The 6,228-nt window shown below is 41.6% G+C and overlaps 1 protein-coding gene across 1 annotated transcript in view; it reads right to left on the bottom strand.

Moving 5' to 3' along the window:
- Window positions 1–6,228, bottom strand: part of pcloa (piccolo presynaptic cytomatrix protein a) — a 568,528-nt gene that overhangs the window by 519,905 nt on the left and 42,395 nt on the right. The gene's annotated exons all lie outside the window — the stretch shown is intronic.

Genomic DNA, 6,228 nt, shown 5'->3' with positions numbered 1-6,228 from the left:
ATGCGATAGGTGGAAAGAGGTCAAGGTGAGGGTGATAGGTCAGACTGGGGTAGGGGCGGAGAGGTCAGGAAGAAGATTGCAGGTTAGGAAGGCTGTGCTGAGTTCGGAGGTTTACCAGAATGTTGCCTAGAGGGTTTTAGTTCTAAGAAGAGGTTGGATAAGTTCAAATTATTTTTGTTGGAAAGTCAGAGGCTGGGGGGAAATGTGTTAGAGGTCTACAAACTTATGAGAGGCATAGATACGGTGAATAGGCAGTATCATTTTCCTGGAGTGGACAGGTCAACTACAAGAGGGCACACGTTCAAGGTGAGAGGGCAAACGTTTCGGGGAGAAGTGTGGGGAAAATTTTTCTCACAGATGGTGGTGGGTGCCTGAAACACACTGCCAGTGGAGGTGTTGGAATAAGGCACATTAACAACATTGAAGGCATACATTGATAGACACACGTAAGGGAGGCGAGCAGAAGGATAGAACCCCCAAGGGCAAAATGTAGCAGGTCCAAATAAAAAATAAGAATCAGCGTAGGCTTGGTGGTCTGAAGAACTTGTATTCTGATGAAGGGCTTTTGCCCGAAACGTCAATTTTCCTGCTCCTCGGATGCTGCCTCAACTGCTGTGCTTTTCCAGCACCACTCTAATCTAAACTCCGGTTTCCAGCATCTGCAGTCATTGTTTTTACAGGGCTGAAGAACTTGTATAGTTTGAGGAGGTGACCAAGCATGTGGACACCACTAATCCAGTGGATGTAGTGTACATGGATTTTAGTAAGGCATTTGATAAGGTTCCCCATGGTCGGCTTATGCGGAAAGTCAGGAGGCACGGGATAGTGGGNNNNCCCATGGTAGGCTTATGTGGAAAGTCAGGAGGCATGGGATAGAGGGAAATTTGGCCAATTGGATAGAAAACTGGCTAACTGGTCGAAGTCAAAGTGTGGTGGTAGATGGTAAATATTCAGCCTGGAGCCCAGTTACAAGTGGAGTCCTGCAGGGATCAGTTCTGGGTCCTCTGCTGTTTGTAATTTTTATTAATGACTTGGAATAGGGAGTCGAAGGGTGGGTCAGTAAATTCGCAGATGATACCAAGATTGGTGGAGTAGTGAATAGTGAGGAGGGCTGTTGTCGGCTGCAAAGGGACTTAGATATGATGCAGAGCTGGGCTGAGGAGTGGCAGATGGAGTTCAACCCTGTCAAGTGTGAGGTTGTCCATTTTGGAAAGACAAATAAGAATGCGGAATACAGGGTTAACGATAGGGTTTTTTGTAAGGTGGAGAAGCAGAGGGATCTTGGGGTCTATGTTCATAGATCTTTGAATAGAGCTTGTAAGAAGGCCTATGGTGTATTAGCGTTCATTAGCAGATGGATTGAATTCAAGAGTCGTGAGGTGATGTTGCAGCTGTATAGGACCTTGGTGAGGCCACATTTGGAGTACTATGTGCAGTTCTGGTCGCCTCATTTTAGGAAAGATGTGGAAGCTTTGGAGAGGGTGCAGAGGAGATTTATCAGGATGTTGCCTACAATGGAGAATAGGTCGTATGAGGATAGGTTGACAGTGCTAGGCCTTTTCTCATTGGAACAGAGAAGGCTGAGGGGTAACTTGATAGAGATTTATAAGATGATCAGGGGAATAGATAGAGTAACAGTCAGAGACTTTTTCCCCGGGTACAACAGAGTGTTACAAGCAGACATAAATTTAAGGTGAGGGGTGGAAGGTATAGGGGAGATGTCAGGGGTAGGTTCTTTACCCAGAGAGTGGTGGGGGCATGGAATGCGCTGCCTGTGGGAGTGACAGAGTCAGAATCATTGGTGACCTTTAAGCGGCAATTGGATAGGTACATGGATAGGTGCTTAAGCTAGGACAAATATTCGGCACAACATCGTGGGCCAAGGGCCTGTTCTGTGCTGTACTGTTCTATGTTCTATGTTCTAACACGGCCTCTTACCTTATGACTTAACCTTTTGTGAGGTACCTTATCAAATACCTTCTGGAAGCCCAAATGTAACATGTCTACCTATTCCCCTCTATCCACTCTGGTTAAGACTTCCTTGAAAAACTCTAATAAACTAGTCAGACACGATTTCCCTTTCATGAAGCCACTCTGGATGAAACTCTAATGGATTAGATTATGATTTTCCATAAGTTCTATTACTTCCTTAATAATTGATTCCAGTAGTTTTCTTACAATAGATTACCTAATTGGCCTAAAATAACCCATTTTTTCTTCCCTCTCTTTTTGAACAGGGGTGTCTCCTTGGCAGTTTTCCAATCCTTTTACTTCGCCACAATCCAAGGTTTTTTTTAAAATTACAGCCAAAGCACCCACGATCTCAGTAGCTCCCTCTTTTAGGATCCTAGGACGCAAATCATCAGGGCCAGGGGACTCATCTGCTTTTAGCACCATTAGTTTCTCTAATACTCAGAAACCAAGTACTTGAATAATAGTAGTGAATGTTGGAAGAGACTTTTCAAATGCTCATTATCTTATCAAGCTGGAGAAGACAACTCCATATTGGCCATTTTACCATGGGACACCATCAGGGCATTTTGATCGATTATATGTCACCATCTTTGCCAATAAACAGGACTCTACACAGAAAACTACTGTAACTTCAAAATAAAAAATATATTGACAGATGCAAGAAGCAATGCAAAGGATCCAATGAATTATATCAAGCATCTCTCAAAATATTTACATTATCATGGTGATTGATCTTCAATAGCCAGCACCTTTTTCCATAACATAACTCAAAATCAGATTTTGTAATCTTGAAAATCTTTTCTTTGACAATGATCGGAAGCTCAATAATCACACTTTTATTTTAGTGGAGTGATTTTACTGCAGTTTTCTGTCTTATACATATGCTGTGATTGGCCAGTTAAATTCCTTTGTCTTCACTGCCTGATACAGCAGAAGCAGCAAGTGTTTGCGAAGCTCTCAGAGGAGGCAAACATGACATCATATCTTTTCCATGTCAGTTCCTCGCAGAATTCTTTTAGAACATGCTGAAGTCAGCAACTTCAGACCTTTCTCTGCAAGGCCTGTACGTTGATTACAGCAAAGAATTACTGTGCTATATAAGGAAGCAGGTTAGCTACAGAATCATTCAAGATAATGCTATGAACCTAAATCTAAAACAAGTTAAATCAAACAATTTACTGAAAAGCAAGAACACGTTTGTCAGACATATCTGCCTGCATTCCATGTTTGCAATTTACTTTCAATGAATAAAGTAGAAGCTCCTAGCTTTGAAGACATTTTCCTGAAAAGAGATAAACTGTTGTGTAATACCTAGCTAGGGATGCAACTGTAAAATATGAAAATTTGATAAATGTCATGGCTGATGGGAGATTTGCCAACTTTGGACAGAATTTAATGCCCTCCCCTGTGGTGAGTTTCATGGCAGGGGTGGAATTGAATCAGACGGAAGGGTCTCCTGCTGCCTTCCCACCTGCTGCCCACAGAGACCCTTCTGTACGTAGTTACTGGCCACGAATAGGGCTTATCACTGATAGTCATCCAGGCATTAACACCTCCATTCTATACATTCAAATACTCCCCTTCAGCAGAAAGACTGCATAAAATCATTTAAAAAAACATTCTCCCCTTATAACTTCCACAAGAAAACAGATATTAATGCAAAATAAAAATCAAAAATGCTGGAAATATTCATCAGGATGGTAGCACCTGTGAAAAGGTTGAGCTTTTAATAAAACAGACTTTGATCATCTGAATATTTACATTTAATTTTTAATATTAAATAATAAATTGCATTCAACACACACACTGACATTAGTATTTTCTTTGGGAACTCATAAATAAGAAGCTTTTTTTAAAAAAATATAAAACTCTCTCAAGTACAGATTACTTCCGATCTCCTGTGTGTCACTGAGCATGATAACATAGAACATAGAAGAGCACAGCACAGGAACTGGCCATTCAGCACACAATGTCTGCACTAACAATAATCAGATTTGTCTGACCATGGTCCATGTCCCTCTATTCCATGCTTGTCTGACGAACCGCCTCTTAAATGTTGCTATGATCTCTGCTTCTATCACCTCCCCTGGCAGCACATTCCAAGCATCTACCACCCACTGTGTACAAAACTTGCTTTGTATATCGTCTTTAAACATTTCCCCTCTTACCTTAAACCTAAGCTCCTTTGTGTTTGTTATTTCCACCTTGAGAAAGAGACTCCAACTATCCATCAACTCGAATAAATTAACTTTTCAGCAAAACCTTTTCAATCATAGATCAGTGCTCAAACAAGTGATTCCGTGTCCTTACCAAAGGATCAGGATAGATTATAAACAGACAAATCACAAACAACACTCTGTTTGAACAGTTGCTTGTTTGCAAAGGCTGCTGATTTCCTTCCTACTAGCTCAGTGTAACAGAGAAGCAGCAAAGACACCATCGGGGTGAGATCCCTAGACAGCCAACAGCATCCAAATGAATGTTTAACTTTTCACTCGGCCAAAGGAGACAAATAGCATCATAAATGAGAAATCCTGAAGTCAAAATATCCTCTTAATCTTTCAATTTTTCCTGTAAAATCCAATGTGACCAGAGCAGTGGGATTGTAAATACCAGATTGCTGTGGATTAATCATTAATGTGATTGAAACCAGACTTTGTTTTATAATCTGGGGCTACTACCATGGCAAAGCAATGCATTAGAGGTGATATCACTGGACTAGTAATCCAAAATGGCAACATCTAATGTTCTGAGGATATGGGCTTGAATCCCAACAGGACAGATGGTGAAATCTAAATTCAAAATTACTGCAGTTACAAACAAATGTAATGGGGACAATGAAAACACAGTCAATTGTTGTGGTTCACTAATGTCTTCAGGGAAGGAAATCTGCCATTCTTACCTGGTCAAACCCACATGTGACTTCAGACCTACAGCAATGTAGTCAACTCTTAACTGCCCTTTGGAATGGCCTAGCAAGCTAATCAGTTCAAGGACAGCGAGGGATGGGCAATAAATGCTGACACCAACATCTCACGAAAGATTATTTTTAAAATTGTGTCTTGTGGAATGCATTTGGATTAATGGCCCAATTTCCCTGTGAAATAGGGCCATTCCATGAAGAGAAATCAAATAGATAGAACACATTGCTAGAATATTGCTGTCAACAGACTCTGCCTAAACTGATCCCAACAACAAAGACACACCTCAAGGAGCAGATTGAGTGTTACAGTCCAAAGAATGAACACCTTGCCTGCAATACGCTACCAGCTAAAATTCTTCACTTGTGTCAGGTTGAAATAGTTTAAAATCTTCACAGCATTAAAGATGAAGGTGTTTTGTTCTGTTTGGACCATGTCAGTTCTTTGCAAAACAACTCAGTCAGACCCAGGCTGACCCTGTAAAACTGCCCTTGTTATGCTCCATCTGCTAATTCATTCCCTTTTAAACGTCATGATTGTATCAGTCTCCCATAAAATTTTGGGTAGAATGTTCCAGACTTGAATAACTCGCTACATAAAAATATATATTTCCTCATATTGTTTTGGTTTCTTTTTATTCCTTCATGGGATGTGTTAGTTGCTGACTGGGCCAGTATTTATTGCCTGTCCCAAGCTGCCCTGAAGAAGGGGCTGGTGAGCTCTTGCTGAATCGCTGTACTCTGGTTTTTCACCATTTTGAAAATCAGAATAGTTTTTTAAAAAATCTAGATTCAGCAGATACTTCATGACTTTGAATGCCTTTATTAAGTTTCTCCTCAATCTTTTCTTCTCTTTAAAGAAACAGCTCTAGCTTCTCCAATCCATCGCAGTCACTGATTCCATGGAATCAGTCACATAGATTTTCCAATATTTGAGGCAGAAATAATGCTGCAGTCCAACATGTGTCACCATTAACCCACAGAATGTTAAATGTAAGGACAAACACCATTGGTAAACAGCTGCCCTGCACTTTTTCTGACATCTTCCATAGACATGGCAGACAGAGTGAAATTGGTGCCCCACTTTGCAGACAGAGACCTGGAGGTCCTGATGGATGGTGTGCTGCTGTCAGGGGATATTCTTTGCCCCCAGGACCAGCTGGGGAAGCCATGACACCAGAGCCTGCCCACCCTGGGTCAGTGCAGTCCTGGTCAGTGCAGTCTCTGCTGCCTAGAAGAATGCCCAAGCCTACAGGAGGAACTTCACCTGAGTAAGGGACAGCATCTCCCCTCTGACACCTCTCACACTCCCTCCCAGATCCTGTATCCACCTC

The sequence above is a fragment of the Chiloscyllium plagiosum genome, chromosome 23 (assembly GCF_004010195.1).
Source record: "Chiloscyllium plagiosum isolate BGI_BamShark_2017 chromosome 23, ASM401019v2, whole genome shotgun sequence".
Classification (NCBI taxonomy): Eukaryota; Metazoa; Chordata; class Chondrichthyes; order Orectolobiformes; family Hemiscylliidae; genus Chiloscyllium; species Chiloscyllium plagiosum.
Note: the sequence above shows the minus strand (reverse complement) of the source record. Positions and strands in the feature narration are given on the sequence as shown.